This window comes from Rhinopithecus bieti, unplaced genomic scaffold, assembly GCF_001698545.2.
Source record: "Rhinopithecus bieti isolate Rb0 unplaced genomic scaffold, ASM169854v2 scaffold_19663, whole genome shotgun sequence".
Lineage (NCBI taxonomy): Eukaryota > Metazoa > Chordata > Mammalia > Primates > Cercopithecidae > Rhinopithecus > Rhinopithecus bieti.
Window position 1 is genome coordinate 527988 of NW_016809524.1, and position 20292 is coordinate 548279.

The window sequence follows — 20292 nt, forward strand, 5'->3', positions numbered from 1 at the left end:
CAATATAATAGAAGAACTGGCCCATGATCAGAATTCAAGACTTAATGTTTCTTAAAATATAAGAGAAGCACACGGATTGGGATGTATCACAGTGCAGAGATTTCAAACATGAGCTTTGGCACCAGGCAAACCTGAGCGGAGTCCAGACTCTGCCTTTTACTGGTTTTGTTGGAGCAAATTACTTAACGTTTTTTGGCCCTTAGTTTTCACATCTGGGAAATGGGCGTAATCACTGTAGCTGACTAATAGAATTATTCAGATAATTTAAGGAGATACTGCATGTAAAGTGCTTCACCCAGGACCCAGCCCATAGAGCACTCCAATACATGTCACTATTATCAATATTAATGTACAGGATAGTTCCACATGTCATTGTTGTCATGATTGTTTTGACTATATTCATTACTCTTAATGATATAGGTTGGTCTCTGGGGTAAGGATTTCAAAACCTCATAGCTTTATTAGAATATTGCCAAGACAGTCACTGCAGCAGGGCTATGAGAAAAAGCCTTTTGTTCTTTATTCTTAATATACAGACTCAGCCAAGAAGAAAAAGCCTTCTTTACCCCCCACAGAATACTAAACATAATTCTGTGAAATAGATATGAGATTATAGAGGACTTTGAAAGGTATTTGTTCAACAGTAATTTTTAAACGACATATTGTTATTACAAAAATAATGGATTTTCCTCGTCTCCAAAAATTTAAAGAATGCTAAATGGCATGCTCCACTCAGATCCCCTAAAATCCCTTTACCATTTCTTCACATCTCTTCCTCAACAGTGGTAAGCTTTTGCTCCCAATGGCCTGCACCTGTGACTTTGCCTAGGCCGCCTGCCTTCAGGCTACTGGAGCAGCTGCATTCAGCTTGTCTGGGAGTTTATGTCCCCACCCCCAGGGTGGCCTTTAACCAATGACTGCTGAGTGAAGGAGTTTGAAAGCCCAGCTTCCTTGCCTTGGGTTAGAATAAACCTAAGGTGTAATTTACACTTAGAGTTTCTCTGTGGGATCAGACTGAAGTTATCCTCTATGGCAGAGGTCCCCACCTTTTTGGCACCAGGGACCATGTTTGTGGAATTTTTCCACGGATGCTGGGGACATGGTTTTGGGATGATTCAAGTGCATTACATTTACTGTGCACTTTATTTTTACTATTATTACATTGTCATATATGATGAAATAATTGTACAACTCGCCATAATGTAGAATCAGTGGGAGCCCTGAGCTTTTTCGTCCTTCACTAGAAAGTCCCATCTGGAGGTGATAGGAGGCAGTGACAGATCATCAGGCATTAGATTCTCATAAGGAGTTTGCAGCCTAGATCCCTCACATGCGCAGTTCACAGTAGACTTTTTGCTCCTATGAGAATCTAAAGCTGCCACTGATCCGACAGGAGGTGGAGTTCAAGCAGCAATGTGAGGAATGGGAAGTGGCTGTGAATACAGATGAAGCTTTACTCGTTCACCCGCCACTCATCTCCTGTTGTGCAGCCCAGCTCCTAACAGGCCATGGACAGGTACTGGTCCCATAGACCAGCTGGGGATCCCTGCTTTATGGGACTTGGCCTAAAATTGCATACTGGCTTTGCTTCCTATCCTTTTCTGTCCTGTTTCTTACCTGTTTCTCCAGGAAGCACTCCCTTAATAACTCTGTTGTGGCCAGGCGTGGTGGCTCACGCCTGTAATCCGAGCACTTTGGGAGGCCAAAGCACGGGGATCATGAGGTCAGGAGATCAAGACCATCCTGGCCAGCATGGTGAAATCGTGTCTCTACTAAAATTACAAAAAAATTAGCCAGGTGTGGTGGGAAGAGCCTGTAATCCCAGCTACTCAGAAGGCTGAGGCAGGAGAATCGCTTGAACCCAGGAGGCAGAGGTTGCAGTGAGCCGAGATCACACCACTGCACTCCAGCCTGGCAACAGAGCAAGACTCCGTCTCAAAAAATTAATTAATTAATTAATCTGTTGCACATGAATCCTTCTCTTAGGACCTGCTTTTGGAAAGCCAGACCTAATATAACTACTATTAGTAACAGCATCTACCCTTCCAGAGTGTGTGTATGTGTGTGTGTGTTTGGATATTTTATGATCTCCAAATCTGACAATTGTGAAATTGTATAGTACATATAACGGTGCTTTTTTTTTTTTTAATTTAAACACTTATCTTTTCATGTCTACAAATAGGCTTCAACATGTATTTCTAAGAGCCACCTGGTATCCCATTGTAGGGTTGCACCACAATTTAGCCAGTGCCACTCAAACTTTTTTTGTTGTTCATTGCTATGGTAACAATGTGGGTTGAACATCTTTGCTGGAAAATTTCTGTGGAGGTCCATTTGTTATTACTCTACCTGAAAACATAATTCCTGGGTCAAACTGTAACCCATATCCAAGGGTTGTGATTCTTATTCCCAAATGCCCTCCAAAAAGGTTGGACCAATTCATACCCTTGCCAGCACTATCTTTGGTCTCCATCCCTACCCTTCTTCCATTTGTAATATTGAAGATTGGTGGGCATGAGCTCTGAGGAGGTCGGGAGCTTGGATGATGAACTTTGATCTTCAAAATAGCTTGAGTGCTACTTCCTCTGTGTGAATCAATCTAAGACTCACCCACATTTTAATTTTCATCTCATGTGAATTAAACTGACTTTTCTTGGAAGAAAAGTTTCTTCCTGAGTGCAAAACCTACTGCAAAGCTACAGTAATTAAAACAGTGTGGTGCTGCCTTAAGGACGGACATGTACACCAAAGGAATACAATAAGGACCCTAGAAATAAACTCTTACATATATGGCCCACTGATTTTTAGTAGGGGAAAAGGGTAATCTTTTCAATAAATGGTGCTGGTAAAACTAGATATTCACATACAAAAAAATAAAGTTGGCCCCTTTATACTATTTACAAAATTTAGCTCAAAATGGATAAAAGACCTAAATATAAGAGCTAACACTATAAACCTCTTAGAAGAAAACACATAGGAAAATTTTTATGACATTGGATTTGGCAATAATGTCTGAAATATGATAGCAAAAGCACAGGCAATAAAGAAAAAATACATGAATTGGACTTCATCAAATTATAATTTTTTTTGGATCGAAGGACATTATCAAAAGAGTGAAAAGACAACCCACTAAATGAGAGGAAATATTTGCTAATCATATTCCTGATAAGAATTTATATTCAGAATATGTAAAGAACTTCTATAACTCAACAACAACAAAAAACAAACAGCACAGTTCAAAAATGAAAAAAGGACTTGAATAGACATTTCACCAGAGAAGATACATAAATGGCCAATCAGCATATCAAAAGATGTTCAACATCATTCATCATTAAGGAAATGCAACTCAAAACCACAATGGGGGCCGGGCACAGTGGTTCACACCTGTAATCCCAGCATTTTGGAAGGCAGAGGCAGGTGGATCGCAAGGTCAAGAGATCAAGACCATCCTGGCCAACATGGTAAAACTCTGTCTCTACTAAAAATAAAAAATTAGCCGGGTGTGGTGGCAGGCACCTAAAATCCCAGCTACTCAGGAGGCTGAGGCAGGAAAATCACTTGAATCTGGGAGGCAGAGGTTGCAGTGAAATAAGATTGCACCTCTGCACTCCAGTCTGGTGACAGAGCAAGACTCCTCTCTCTCAAAAAAAAAAAATAATAATAATTTAAAAAAAAAACAAAAAAACAAAATAAACCACAATGGGATACCGCTTCACACCAATTAGGATGGCCACCAAAGAAAGAAAAGAACATGTTTTGGAACATCGTTCATCACAAAAAGGAATTAAATTCTGATATATGGGATAAGAAAAATAAACCTGGGACTTGGCCACAGGCCATGGGGTCAGTGCCTGCCTCAAGGGATGGGGCTGCAGGGTGTGTAGGAGCCCTGGGCCTACTGCACAGTACGGGATGGTGAACCAGGAGGCCACGGTGTAGCACCGACGTCTGTGGAGGAGGTGGGTGCTCGCCCTGGTCTTTGGGCTGTCACTCATCTACTTCCTCAGGAGCACCTTCAAGCAGGAGGAGAGGAGAGTCAAAGAGAGGCATCTCCTCCAGGTTCAAGACCACGATCAGTCCATTCTGTGTAAAGCGCAGTTTAACTCGGGCAATGGTAGTCACCCCAGCAATTAGTGCCACAACTCCATTCGAGGGGAGCACCTCATCATGAATGAACTATGTATATGAGAGGAAAGATTTGCTGGTGAATGGCTGCTGCAACGTTAATGTCCCTAGCACAAAACAATACTGCTGCCATGGCTGCTGGTCCAGTGGCTGCTGCAACATTAACATCCGTGGAACAAAGCAATACTGCTGCCATGGCTGCTGGCCCAACTGCTGCTTCAACATCAACATCCCTGGAACAAAGCAATACTGCTGCCATGGCTCCTGGTCCAGTGGCTGCTGCAACATTAACATCCGTGGAACAAAGCAATACTGCTGCCATGGCTGCTGGCCCAGCGGCTGCTGCAACATCAATGTCCCTGGCACAAAGCAATACTGCTGTGATGGCTGTTGACCCAGCGGCTACTGCAATACATCAACATCTCTGGCCAAAGCAATACTGCTGTGATGGCTGTTGGCCCAACGGCTGCTGCAACTGCAATATCCTAGCACAAAGCAATACTGCTGCCATGGCTGCTGGCCCAGCGGCTGCTGCAACATCAATGTCCCTGGAACAAAGCAATACTGCTGCCATGGCTGCTGGCCCAGAGGCTGCTGCAATATCCATGTCCCTGGCACAAAGCAATACTGCTGCCATGGCTGCTGGCCCAACCGCTGCTGTAACGTCAATGTCCCTAGCACAAAGCAATACAGCTGCCATGGCTGCTGGCCCAACCGCTGCTGCAACTGCAATGTCCATAGCACAAAGTAATACAGCTGCCATGGCTGCTGGCCCAACCGCTGCTGTAACGTCAATGTCCCTAGCACAAAGCAATACTGCTGCCATGGCTGCTGGCCCAACCGCTGCTGTAACGTCAATGTCCCTAGCACAAAGCAATACAGCTGCCATGGCTGCTGGCCCAACCGCTGCTGTAACGTCAATGTCCCTAGCACAAAGCAATACAGCTGCCATGGCTGCTGGCCCAACCGCTGCTGTAACGTCAATGTCCATAGCACAAAGTAATACAGCTGCCATGGCTGCTGGCCCAACCGCTGCTGCAACTGCAATGTCCATAGCACAAAGTAATACAGCTGCCATGGCTGCTGGCCCAACCGCTGCTGTAACGTCAGTGTCCCTAGCACAAAGCAATACTGCTGCCATGGCTGCTGGCCCAACCTCTGCCAGCCCAACCGCTGCTGCAACATCAACATCCCTGGAACAAAGCAATACTGCTGCCATGGCTGCTGGCCCAGAGGCTGCTGCAACATCAATGTCCCTGGAACAAAGCAATACTGCTGCCATAGCTGCTGGCCCAGAGGCTGCTGCAATATCCATGTCCCTGGCACAAAGCAATACTGCTGTGATGGCTGCTGCCCCAGCAGCTGCTGCCCAACAAGCAGCTTCTCTTGGAGTGCTTCCCCAGTCGGGCAGCTGGGGCATTCCAGAACCTCTTCATGGCAGTTGAAGAACATTTTGAGTTGTGCCTGGCCACATGCAGAACCTCAACCCAGAGCAGGCAACATGAGAACACCTACCAGGACCCCATAGCAAAGTCTTGCTAAGGAGAAAGCCCACCCAAGCTCTTCCCTGCATGACGGGTGCAGGGGACTTGCTTCAGCTTGGGCAAAGAGGCCCCACCAAAGAACTTGCCTCCTAAGGCCTGGTTTCAGCACAAGGAAACCTCGGCTTTCACAACTTCTCGTGTTGTCATCTTTGGCTTCACTCACCACCTGGGCTTACCAGATGCAACTCTTCTGCAAAGCAGCATGGACCCTCTACCCGCTCCCATTCGGGAAAGATAAAACCTCAGGCTGGGCTCAGGGAGTGACTTTCTTGGACCACTCAACCCTGGGACTGCACAAGGACCTGTAACTTGTGTTGTCAGGGGGCTGGTGTCACTTTCAGGTATTTGTTTCTTTGTTTGTTTGTTTTGTGACGGAGTCTCGCTCTGTCGCCCAGGCTGGAGTGCAGTGGCAAAATCTAGGCTTACTGCAACCTCTGCCTCGCGGGTTCAAGCCATTCTCCTGCCTCAGCCTCCTGAGTAGCTGGGATTACAGGCACCTGCCATCACGCCCAGCTAATTTTTGTAATTTTAGTAGAGACGGGGTTTCACTCTGTTGGCCAGGCTGGTCTTGAACTCCTGACTTCATGATCTGCCCACCTCGGCCTCCCAGAGTGCTGGGATTACAGGCATGAGCCACCACACCTGGCCATCGCTTTCAGTTTTGATTATAATTTTGTAAAATTATTTATTGGATTCCTTTGGAGTAGCAGGAAAATTACAATGTTTTATGTTGGAAAACACCTTGCCATTCTAGTTGAACATGTTCAAGGACATGTTCTGTTGTTGTTTTTTTGTGTTCTTGAGTTTCCTGAGTTAAATCATCCCTTCACCCAGAAAACATGTTCTGTCTTTTAGGGCGTGGATGTTCTCTAGGCAGTTATTTTTGTTTTTATTTCAACAGTATCAAGAGTAGGCCCTGAACATAGCCTCTTAACCACATCCTGGCACCTAAAATTATCTAAAAACTCAGACACTCTTCTAACTGCAAGATTTCTAGCAGTTGGCACCCCGTGCCTGCCCTCCGGTTCCTTTCTAGAGGGGGTTGAATGTGCTCATATACCCTATGGGAGAGCACTGTTTTAGCAGAAATGTAACTTCTCATCCTGGAGGAATTTGTTCTCATTTCTTTTGCCACTTAAAATTAACTGTGGGCTTCTTAGCCTCAGGTACAATGGGAGCTTCAGAAAGGTCAGAGGCAAACTCCTCCCCTGTTCTGTCAACAGAAACCCAATGTGAAGGCAATTTTTAAACAGAGATGCACATAGCAGCTTACTATTTAAAAAAAAAAAAAAGAGGCCGGGCACAGTGGCTCATGCCTGTAATCCCAGCACTTTGGGAGGCAGACGCAGGCAGATCACATGAGGTGAGGAGTTCAAGGCCAGTCTGGCCAACATGGCAAAACCTCGTCTCTACTAAAACACAAAAATTAGCCAGGCATGGTGGTGCACACCTGTAATCCTAGCTACCTGGGAGGCTGAGGTAGGAAAATTGCTTGAACCTGGGAGGCAGAGGCTGCAGTGAGTCAAGATTGCGACACTGCACTCCAGCCTGGGAGACAAAGCCAGATTCCATCTCAAAAAAGGAGAAAAAAAAAAGAGAGAGAGAGAGAGAGAGAGAAATAAAATCCTTTATAGACAAGCAAATGCTGAGAGATTTTGTCACCACCAGGCCTGCCTTACAAGAGCTCCTGAAGGAAGCACTAAACATGGAAAGAAACAATCGGTACCAGCCACTGCAAAAACATACCAAATGGTAAAGACCATTGACACGATGAAGAAACTGCATCAACTAACGGGCAACATAACCAGCTAGCATCATAATGACAGGATCAAATTCACACACAATAATATTAACCTTAAATGTAAACATGCTAAATGTCCCAATTAAAAGACACAGACTGGCAAATTGGATAAAGAATTAAGACTGATCAGTGTGCTATATTCAGGAGACCCATCTCACATGCGGAGACACACATAGGCTCAAAATAAAGGGATGGAGGAAGATCGACCAAGCAAATGGAAAGCAAAAAAAAAGCAGGGGTTGCAATCCTAGTCTCTGATAAAACAGACTTTAAACCAACAAAGATCAAAAGAGACAAAGAAGGCCATTACATAATGGTAAAGGGATCAATTCAACAAGAAGAGCTAACTACCCTAAGTATATAAGCACCCAATACGGGAGCACCCAGATTCATAAAGCAAGTTCTTAGAGACTTAGACTCCCACCCAATGATAGTGGGAGACTTTAACACCGCACTGTCAATATTAGACAGATCAATGAGATAGAAAATTAACAAGGATATTCAAGTCTTGAACTCATCTCTGGACCAAGCGGACCTAAGAGACATCTACAGAACTCCCTACCCTAAATCAACAGAATATACATTCTTCTCAGCACCACATCACACTTATTCTAAAACTGACCACATAATTGGAAGTAAAACACTCCTTAGCAAATGCAAACAAACAAATCATAACAAACAGTCTCTCAGACCACAGTGCAATCAAATTAGAACTCAGGATTAAGAAACTCACTCAAAACTGCACAACTACATGGAAACTGAACAACCTGCCCCTGAATGACTGATGGGTAAATAACAAAATTAAGGCAGAAATAAATAAGTTCTTTGAAACCAATGAGAACAAAGATACAATGTACCAGAATCTCTGGGACACAGCTAAAGCAGTGTTTAGAGTGAAATTCATAGTACTAAATGCCATAAGAGAAAGCAGGAAAGACCTAAAATCGACAACCTAACATCACAATTAAAAGAACTAGAGAAGCAAGAGCAAACACATTCAAAAGCTAGCAGAATACAAGGAGACAGAGACACGACAAACCCTTCAAAAAAATCAATGAATCCAGGAGCTGGTTTTTTTGAAAAAGATCAACAAAATTGATACACTGCTAGCCAGACTAATAAAGAAGAAAACAGAGAAGAATCAAAGAGATGCAATAAAAAATGATAAAGGGGATATCACCACTGATCCCACAGAAATACAAACTACTGTCAGAGAATACTATAAACACCTCTACACAAATAAACTAGAAAATCTAGAAGAAATGGATAAATTCCTGGACACATATACCCTCCCAAGTCTAAATCAGGAAGAAGTCAAATCCCTGAATAGACCAATAACAAGTTCTGAAATTGAGGCAGTAATTAATACCCTACCAACCAAAAAAGTCCAGGACCTGACAGATTCACAGCCGAATTCTACCAGAGGTACAAAAAGAAGCTGGTACCATTCCTTCTGAAACTATTCCAATCAAAAGAAAAAGAGGGATCCTCCCTAGCTCATTTTATGAGGCCAGCATCATTCTGACACCAAAACCTGACAGAGGCACACAATAAAAGAAAATTTCAGGCCAACATCCTTGAAGAATATTGGTGCAAACATCTTCAATAAAAGACTGGCAACCCAAATCCAACGGCATATCAGAAAGCTTATCAACCACGATCAAGTCGGCTTCATTCCTGGGACTCAAGGCTGGTTCAACATACACAATCAATAAACATAATCCATCACATAAACAGAACCAATGACAAAAACCACATACTTATGTCAATAGATGCAGAAAAGGCCTTTGACAAACTTCAACACTCCTTCATGCTAAAAACTCTCAATAAACTAGGTATTGATAGAACATATCTCAAAATAGTAAAAGCTATTATGACAAGCCCACAGCCAATATCATACTGAATAGGAAAAACTGGAAGCATTCCCTTTGAAAACCAGCACTAGACAAGGATGCCCTCTCTCACCACTCCTATTCAACATAATATTGGAAGTTCTGGCCAGGGAAATCAGGTAAGAGAAAGAAATAACAGGTATTCAAATAGGAAGAGAGGAAGTCAAATTGTCTCTGTTTGCAGACATGATTGTATATTTAGAAAACCCATTGTCTCAGCCCAAAATCTCCTTAAGCTGATAAGCAACTTCAGCAAAGTCTCAGGATACAAAGTCAGTGTGCAAAAATCACAAGCATTCCTGTACACCAATAATAGACAAAAAGAGAGACAAATCACGAGCGAACTCCCATTCACAATTCTACAAAGAGAATAAAATACCTAGGAATCCAACTTACAAGGTATGTGAAGAACCTCTTCAAGGAGAACTACAAACCACTGCTCAACGAAATAAGACAGGACACAAACAAATTGAGAAACAATCCATGCTCATGGATAGGAAGAATCAATATCATGAAAATGGCCATACTGCCCAAAGTAATGTATAGATTCAATGCTATCCCCATGAAGCTACCATGGACTTTCTTCACAGAATTTTTAAAAAACTAAATTTCATATGGAACCAAAAAAAGAGGCTGCATAGCCAAGACAATCCTAAGCAAAAAGAACAAAGCTGTAGGTATCACACTACCTGACTTCAAGCTATACTACAAGGCTACAGTGACCAAAACAGCATGGTGCTGGTACCAAAACAGATCTATAGACCAATGAAACAGAACAGAGACCTCAGAAATAACACCACACATCTACAACCATCTGATCTTTGACAAACCTGACGAAAGCAAGCAATGAGGAAAGGATTCCCTATTTAATAAATGATGTTGGGAAAACTGGTCAGCCATATGCAGAAAACTGAGACTGGACCCCTTCCTTACACCTTACACAAAAATTAACTCTAGATGGATTAAAGACTTAAACATAAGACCTAAAACCAAAAACCCTAGAAGAAAACCTATGCAATACCATTCAGGACATAGTCATAAGCAAAGACTTCATGACAAAAACACCAAAAGCTATGGCAACAAAAGCCAAAATTGACAAATGGGGTCTAATTAAACTAAAGAACTTCTGCACAGCAAAAGACACTGTCATCAGAGTGAACAGGCAACCTACAGAATGGAAGAAAATTTTTGCAACCTACCCATCTGACGAAGGTCTAATATCCATAATCTACAAGAACTTAACCAAATTCACAAGAAACAAACAACCCCATCAAAAAGTGGGTGAAGGATATGAACAGACACTTCTCAAAAGAAGACATATATGCAGCCAACATACACATGAAAAAAATGCTCATCATCTCTGGTCATCAGAGAAATGCAAATCAAAACCACAATGAGATACCATCTCACACCAGTTAGAATGGCAATCATTAAAAAGTCAGGAAACAAGACATGCTGGAGAGGATGTGGAGAAATAGGAACACTTTTACACTGTTGGTGAGACTGTAAACTAGTTCAATCATTGTGGAAGACAGTGTGGCGATTCCTCAAGGATCTAGAACCAGAAATACCATTTGACTCAGCCATCCCATTACTGGGTATATACCCAAAGGATTATAAGTCATTCTACTATAAAGACACATGCACACATATGTTTATTGCAGCATTGTTCACAATAGCAAAGACTTGGAACCAACCCAAATGCCCATCAATGACAGATTGGATAAAGAAAATGTGGCACATATATACCATGGAATACTGTGCAGCCATAAAAAAGGATGAGTTCATGTCCTTTGCAGGGACATAGGTGAAGCTGGAAGCCATCATTCTCAGCAAACTAACACAGGAACAGAAAACCAAACACCACGTTCTCACTCATAAGAGGGAGCTGAACAGTGAGAACACATGGACACAGGGAGGGGAATATCACACACCGTGGCCTGTCGGAAGGTGGGGGGCTAGGGGACGGATAGCATTATGAGAAATACCTAATGTAGATGATGGGTTGACAGGTGCAGCAAACCACCATGGCACGTGTATACCTACGTTACAAACCTGTATGTTCTGCACATGGATCCCAGAACTTAAAATATAATAATAATAATAATAATAATAAAAGGCCGGGCACAGTGGCTCATGCCTGTAATCCCAGCACTTTGGCAGGCCGAGGCGGGCATATCACCTGAGGTCAGGAGTTTGAGGCCAGCCTGGCCAACATGGCAAAACCCGATCTCTACTAAAAATACAAAATTAGCCAGGCATGGTGGTGCACACCTGTAATCCCAGCTACTCGGGAGGCTGAGGCAGGAGAATCACTTGAACCCAGGAGCTGGAGGTTGCAGTGAGCTGAGATGGAGCCATTGCGCTCCAGCCTGGACAACAAAAGTGAAACTCAGTCTCAAAAAAAAAAAAAAAAAAAATTAGCTAGGCGTGGTGGCACGTGCCTGTAATCCTAGCTACTACGGAGGCAGGAGAATTGCTTGAACCCGGGAGGTGGAGGTTGCAGTGAGCCAAGATCATGCCATTGCACTCCAGCCTCGGAGACAAAGCCAGATTCCATCTCAGAAAAAAAAGAAGGAAGAACCTTGGAAACCTCATGCTAAGACCAAGAGGTCACACACCAAAGGACAGATACTGTCTGACTCTACTTGTATAAGATACCCAGAATAGGCAAATTCACAGAGACAGAAAACAGAAGTTACCAGGGATTGCGGGAAGAAAGGAATGGGAAGATACTGTTTAATAGGCACAGAATTTCTGTTTAGGAGGATGGAAAGTTCTGGAAATAGTGTGATGATAATTGCACAACATTGTAATGTACTTAATGCTGACTTGTGCACTTAAAAATGGTTAAAATGGTCAATTTTGTGTTGTATATATTTTGCCACATTGAAAAAACTGCAAAATAGGCCAGGTGTTGTGGTTCATACTTATAATCCCAGCACTTTGAGAGGCCAAGGCAGGCAGATCACTTGAGGCCAAGAGTTTGAGACCAGACTGGCCAACATACCGAAACCTTGTCTCTACTAAAAATACAAAAGTTAGCTGGGCATGGTGGCACATGTCTGTAATCCCAACTACTCAGGTGGCTGAGGGAGGAGAATCGCTTGAACCCGGAAGGCAGAGGTTGCAGTGAGCCAAGATCGTACCACTGCACTCCAGCCTGGGATACAGAGCAAGACCCTGTCTCAACAACAACAACAAAAAAGAAGTTAAAAACAATAGCAAAATGAATGTTCTTTCCCTGATGACTGGGAAAGAAAAATACAGTTCCTCTCCTGTATTCAACATGACATTCAGAGTTGACAATAGGAAAGAAAACTTTAAGAGGAATTATAGCATAATAGTTCAGAGTACTGGACTTTGCATTTTGACAGCCTGGGTTCAAATTCCAGCTCCACCCCTTACTTGCTGCATCACTGTGGACATCTGACAAAGCTTTCTAAATAGGTCACCTGAAGTCATCTGTAAAATGGCAGGAAGAATAGTTTCTACCTCATGATGTTTTCTAGGTATTAAATGGGACAAGGCTTTTGACATATTTAGTACAGTGTCTAGTATGAGGTTTAAAAATGCATACATGATATATAACTCTGGTTATTGCAGTGGTTGAATGTTATTGTCATTATTACCTAAAGTACTTAGGACACTTTGCTTTTCTTGATTAGTTATCTTGATTGCATTTCATATCATTAAGAGACAGGCTGCAGGAAATTAATCAAGGGGCATTTCCAGCTCTGAAATGGGGAAATCTGATCTTTGTCCCCTTAAGAAAATACTTTCTAATTATGGAATTTATGGTGTTCCTGGCGGTTTCTGATCACTCTCAAATGCACTTGGGTGCCATCAATTTGGCCCTCTTTATTCTCATCAATTTAACTAATTTAGAGAAAACAATTCTTTAAAGGAGGGAGAACTCAGCAAAGGCTTGCTCCTGGTATGACAAATCCATCTCAAATAGCAGAGGAAGCCAAAATGCTCTGGTCCAAATGTCCTCTCCTCCAGGTTCATGGCGGCTGTAAACTCCATGCTGTGTGAGTGGGCTCATTCTCCATGGGATCCACTCCAGGATCCATACAAGGGGCTGCCATTCGCTGAATGTCAGCTCCTAGCTGAGTAATGATGTATTTCTGATGTGCTGACTCCCTGCAAGGCCCTTTCCTTCAGCTAATTGTGCAGCAGGTTTACTTTGAAGGACTCTGAAGGCAGGCTCAGCATTTTCTTTCAGATGAATTAGCTTCTTGGTCATGGCTGAGAGAGTTGACTTGCTCAGAGCTTCTGCAATGGAGTTGGGAACACCAGAAGACCAAAGACCCTCATGCTAATCTGACCTTGCCATTAATTTCTATGACTTTGGGGAAATCTAATCTTTGTTCCAGTAAAACAATACTTACTAATTATGGAATTTAACTCTCAACCTGTAATTTCCTAAAGGGTGAAAGGTCTGTTTTATTGGATGGGAGAAGTCAGATATACTTGGGCATCTAGAAAAGCATAAATATACACACACAAATTTAAGTGTTGTGATTTACCTGCTTTAGGGAGAGAATATTGATGCAATCAAAGATTCATGAGCATATGTGAGTTCTAAGTTTTCTTAGAAATTCAAACAGTTAATTTTACAAGTGGGAAAACTGAGGCTTAGAAAGACTGAGTTTCCAAAGCAGGGACAAAGCTAGGCTTAGACTCCAGCTTCATGACTTGGAGTCAGAGTTCCATAATGTGCTATGTGATGTGCCTCCTCCAACTATCTTTCATAGCTTTGTTGGCTCCCACAGTCATCCTTGTTCACGTTGTTCCAAGCACATCATCCTCCTTGCTGTTACTGTACCATGCCTTAGGGCATTGCGCCAAACACTCTACCTGGGATTGTAAACAGGAACACCTGAAAAGCCAAAAGAAGCCCTCAGAAGTTAAAAATGTGATAGCACAAATGAATGCGTTAGTTAAAAGGTTGAAAGAGGAGACTGACAAATTTTTCCAGAAGTGAGCAAAACACAAAGGGAGGCAAAATAAGAGAGAAGAATTAAAAAAAAAAAAAAAAAAAAAAAAAGTGAACTGACATCTGAATAACAAGAGTTTTAGAAAGAGAAAGCAAGAAAAAAAATGGAGGGGAGAAAATTATCCATTAGATAACTCAAGAAAATCTCCAGAACTGAAGAGCATGTGTTTCCAGGTTCCAAAGACTAGCACCATAACCGAGGTACACTGAGGCACATTGCTGTGGCATTTTTGAAATCCAGGATCAAAGAAATTTTACACATTTACCAAGAGAAAAAGCAGATTATATGCAAAGAGTCAGAATCAGTGTGGCTTTAGACTTCTCAGTAGCAATTCTAAAAGCTAGAAGACAGTGGCGTCATGTCTTCAAAATTTGGAAGAAAGTGATTTCTGTGAAAGGAAAATAAATCTTGGGACTCCAAAATCACTAAGCTAAAGGAGAAGTGAAGCTTGGACCTGCTTAGGGCAAACCTGCTTCCCATTCTATTCAAAGTCATCCCTCTATTCACTGAGATAAATGCTTATCTAATTGTCTCCTTTGGAAAGGCTAATCAGAAACTCAAAAGAATGCAACCTTTTTTCTCTTATCTACCTATGACCTGGAAGTCCCCTCCCCACTTTGAGTCATCCTGCCTTTTTGGACAGAACCAGCTTTCATCTTTTTTTTTTTGAGATGGTGTTTTGCCCTTCTTGCCTAGGCTGGAGTGCAATGGCACGATCTTGGCTCGCTGCAACCTCCGCCTCCTGGAGTCAAGTGATTCTCCTGCCTCAGCCTCCCCAGTAGCTGGGATTACAGGCATGCGCCACCACGCTCGACTAATTTTTTTCTTGTACTTAGTAGAGATGGGGTTTTACCATGTTAGTCAGGATGATCTTGAACTCCTGACTTCAGGTGATCCACCCACCTCAGCCTCCCAAAGTGCTGGGATTACAGGCGTGCGCCACCGCACCTGGCCTATGTTCATCTTACATATATGGATTGATGTCTCACATCTCCCTAAAATGTATAAAAACCAGGCTGTGCTGTGACTACCTTGGGCACATGTCGTCAGGACCTACTGAGGCTGAAGTGTCATGGGCACATGTCCTTAACCTTGGCAAAATAAACTTTCTAAATTGACTGGGACCTGTCTCAAATATTTGGGGTTTATATTTCCAACCTAGGGTTCTATAGCCAACACCTATATGTAACATCTCCAATAATAATAACTCCTTTTTCAGAAGGCTAGTAAAATAAGTACTTGATGAAATTGAGGGGATAAACCAAGAACATAGAACATATGGTTCTTTGAGAAATAGGATCTCCACTACAGAGGATGGACAGAGGGGATTGCCCAGAAAGAGTTTGCTCCCATGGTGTAGGGAGCAGACAGCGGGCTTGAAGCCCCAGGATCTTCATACTCCTGGAAGGTAGAATTAATAGCTTTGTGATACAGAGGGATGTAAACAGAGAGTTACAGAACTAACCAAAAATTGGAGACTGAACCAATGTCGAGATCATACAAAACGTTAAGCAAATTTTTATTTTTATTTATTTATTTATTTTATTTTTTATTTTTTGAGACGGAGTCTCGCTCTGTCGCCCAGGCTGGAGTGCAGTGGCCGGATCTCAGCTCACTGCAAGCTCCGCCTCCTGGGTTTAGGCCATTCTCCTGCCTCAGCCTCCGGAGTAGCTGGGACTACAGGCGTCCGCCACCTCACCCGACTAGTTTTTTGTATTTTTAGTAGAGAGAGGGTTTCACCGTGTTAGCCAGGATGGGCTCGATCTCCTGACCTCGTGATCCACCCGTCTCGGCCTCCCAAAGTGCTGGGATTACAGGCTTGAGCCACCGCGCCTGGCCTTAAATTTTTAAAAGGCAACTATTATTAATTTCATGGAAAACAAAAAGTTGTGCAGTAAAGGAAGAAAATATCATAGAACATATATTACATGATGCAACTATGGAAGGCATTTGGCATGGTCATGACACAGGGAAATAATGAATATTAAACTATCAAAAATCATTGCAAAGACTCAGAGACAGGAAGTGTGTGTGTTTATTGTGGGTGGAGGTCGTGGAGGCAGGGAGGGAGGGGCAAGAAAGGAAAATTCTCATTTTCTTTGAGAAAAAAACAACAGTTAATGCCTGAATATGAGAAATCAAGACATCACATTATAAACATGTCATTTAATTATCCAAAGTTACCAAAAGAATCAGCTACAAGAGACAACAGTGGTTGCCTCATGAAAAGAAACAAGGAGAAGCAAGTTATTGCTCTTTATAACAAGCTTTTTAGAACCTTGGCTCTTTAAAGTAGATGCATGTATAATTTTGGTCATATGTTATGTTTATATATATAAAGATATATAAACATATGCAAAATAATATGTGTGTATATGTGTATGCATGCATGTGTGTGTATGCATGTGTATATGTATTCAATTAATGGGTGTACATAGTATAGGAAGTTTTAGAAGTTCTCTGAGCCACACTGGACATGGTAGCCATGAGAAAAACTAAGCTTGTTGGATAATGAGACATGGTTAGCAAAGCTTGACACTGGAAGGCACAGCCTGTAACACAGACTAGGTAGATGTTGTTCAGTTCTGGATCTTTTGCCAACAAAGCCTTGGTATGCAAAAACCTGCAAGGCACAGTTAAAATATTAGGGCATGGTATAAATACCCTGGATACTTTAGAGGAGTCTTATGGGTAGAGGTAGTTTGGGCTCCCTCCTCTAAACATCCTTGTTGTTAAATGTGTATCAAACACTCCAGAGCATGAAAACACAGGTAAACTGAGTCCTAATTGGTACATTTGCCATCTTGTATTTTTGCTTTCCTTATGAAGGTGTTAACTGGGGAGAGTTGTGAGACTTCTTAACCAAAGCACTTTAAAAAAAAAAAAAAAAAGCAAGATGGAAAAACAAAACCCATTACAAAATAGTAATGGCTGTCTTGTTAGGTAGCAAAATCATCAAAGTGTGTATTCTTCCTTATTTCCTATAGATGTGTTTTTAAATTGGGGCACACTTTTAAAAAAATCCTAATATGCTTTCTTTCTTTTATTTCTAATTCTTTTCTTACTGAAACTCACACATTATTTCAGATAACTCTACATTCTATCTTCTGTATGCATAATCCATACCCTGTGTACAAGATGGTTGCCAGGGAGACCCGTCTTTAAATTGATCAGCAAACAAGTTTTAGAGGGTTGACTTGAAAACACAAACTTACAAAGTGACTCCAAAGCCTCAGTTTAAGAGAAAATGTTCCAAGAAGTCTCACTTCGAGAAACACTTGTTCTGCAACACCCAGATAAAACTTAGATAAGGGACGACATTTTAGGACTTCTCAAACGTTGCCACAGAATCACTCTTCCTGGCCGCCATCTTGTAGGACTGTGGGAGTCCTCAGCATTCATGACGAAACTACATTTTTGCTTCATGTTCAGTACCACAGCAATAAAATTAATGGGTTGAGCATTTTCTCCTTAATAAGTGCGGCAGATATAAATGTCTCAGCCATTTGTCTTTCAGTGGGGGTTAAAAAAACCAACAAAACAAACACTCCTACTATAGCATTGCATTCTCGCGTTTTGGTTAACATTATCATTTAAATTGCATCTCTCATGTTTCTAGATTAAGGAAAAGGGGCTGTTTGAATAGGTTACACTTTGCTTTTCATTCAGGAGACTGTTTAGAGCCTCGAATCAATTCCATCTGACTTTCTAAAATGCGTTGGGGAAAATACATTGTGATAAATAGTATTTGCAATGGAAATACCAAGAAGGAAAAAGAGACGTTTCTGTTCGCTTCAGCAAGAAGCCATTCAATTTGTGGACTATGCCTGTCCCTTGTTTTATTTTCCTTCCACTGGAAGGAATTTTAACCATTTCACTGCTATTAACCCATTCCAAAATGGGCATGGGAAAATGCTGTATGTCAGAAGCTTGTTATCTTATCAAAAAATCTAGCTCCTCAGGCTGTGTAACTTGGGACAAGTCACCGAATGTCTTTCTGTATCTCTATTTCCTCAACTGTAAAATGCATGTAATAATGAGACGTACTTTAGGGAATTAAGAGCAGGACTTTTCCAACTCTTATAATCTGCAATAATATATACACTTCAAATCCAGTACTCATATGCACACAAATACATATACACCTATATCTATATGCATATATGGTTCTACATACATGCCCATCTGAAATTAAAATTTCACAAAATAGGAGTTATCCATATTAGAGGTGATGCATTCACCTAGTTTTTACTTATTTTTTTCTTTTCTTTTTTTTCTTTTGAAACAGAGTCTCACTTTTTCACCCAAGCTGGAGTGCAGTGGGGCAATCTCTGCTCACTGCAGGCTCCGCCTCTTAGATTCAAGTGATTCTTCTGCCTCAGCCTCCTGAGTAGCTGGGATTACAGGCTTGTGTCACCATGGCTGGCTAATTTTTGTACTTTTAGTAGAGACAGAGTTTCACATATTGGCCAGGCTAGTCTCAAACTCCTGACCTCAAGTGATCCACCTGCCTCAGCCTCCCAAAGTGCTGGGATTGCAGGTGTGAACCACCACACCCAGCAACATAGTTTTTATTCTATTTCATGTTTTTAAAAAATGAGTTTTATAACCCTCTACATTGACTCTGTGACTAAATACATCACAATATGAAATTTGAGAAACACTGATTCAAAGCAAGTGTTAGCAAATTATGGCCAACAGCCGAAATCTGGCCAAATGACTGTTATTGTAAATAAAGTTTTATTGGAACAAGTCATACCTAGTAATTTACCTATAGTCTATGACTGCTTTCTTTTTTTTTTTTTTTTTTTTTTTTTTTTGGGACGGAGTCTTGCTCTGTCGCCCGGGCTGGAGTGCAGTGGCCGGATCTCAGCTCACTGCAAGCTCTGCCTCCCGGGTTTATGCCATTCTCCTGCCTCAGCCTCCCGAGTAGCTGGGACTACAGGCGCCCGCCACCTCGCCTGGCTAGTTTTTTGTATTTTAGTAGAGACGGGGTTTCACCGTGTTCACCAGGATGGTCTCGATCTCCTGACCTCGTGATCTGCCCGTCTCAGCCTCCCAAAGTGCTGGGATTACAGGCTTGAGCCACCGCGCCTGGCCGACTGCTTTCTTAATACAATCAAACTTGGGCAGTTTCAACAGAGACTGGTCCCCAAAACTAAAATATTATCTAGCCCTTTAAGAAAATGTTTGCCAACCTGTGGTATAGAGGATTCAATGTCATGTGTCCGATGTAAAGTCTTTAACACAATGCCTGGGGTATCAAGAGGCTTTAATAAATACCTTGTCTAGTATTATTGTAGGTGGTGTTATTGCTACTACTACTCTAGCTAAAGCTGAGTAGCTGTGGAAGGAGTTTTCTCATCAAACAAAGATGATAAACAGGCCTAGCTCAAAAAATATAAAGCAGATAGAGAATAGTTAGAAAAAATGAACAAACTTACTATTTGACAGCACAGCAGGGTGACAACAGACAATAACTTAATTTTACCTTTTAAAATAACTAAAAGAGTGTAACTGGGTTGTTTGCAACACAAAAGATAAATGCTTGAGGAGATGGCCACCCCATTCTCCATGATTTGATTATTTCACATTGCACGTCTGCATCAAAACACCCCATGTACCCCATAAATGTATACACTTACTATGTACCCACAAAACTTAAAAATAAAGAAAAGAATCAGATAGAGGGATAACAGAGACATTCAATCTCTTTTTTCCCCAAGTTTGAGAAAGTTGTATCAGACCAGCCAATTCCCCAAATTGGCATTATCAGCCTCCTCACTGCCAGTCAAACCAGCTGAAAAAGAGAGGTTAGAGCATATTGAAGTTTTTAAACCCCTTCTGATCCCTCCTCTGAAGGTGCCCTGTTCTTCCTGTAGTCATTAGAGAATAAATCTCTGATAAGCAAAGTAAATTAGATGCAG

At 41.9% G+C, this 20292-nt stretch overlaps 1 pseudogene; it reads left to right on the forward strand.

Moving 5' to 3' along the window:
• Positions 1-3912: 3912 nt before the first annotated feature.
• Positions 3913-5700, forward strand: LOC108540513 (UPF0454 protein C12orf49 homolog; annotated as a pseudogene).
• Positions 5701-20292: the final 14592 nt, after the last annotated feature.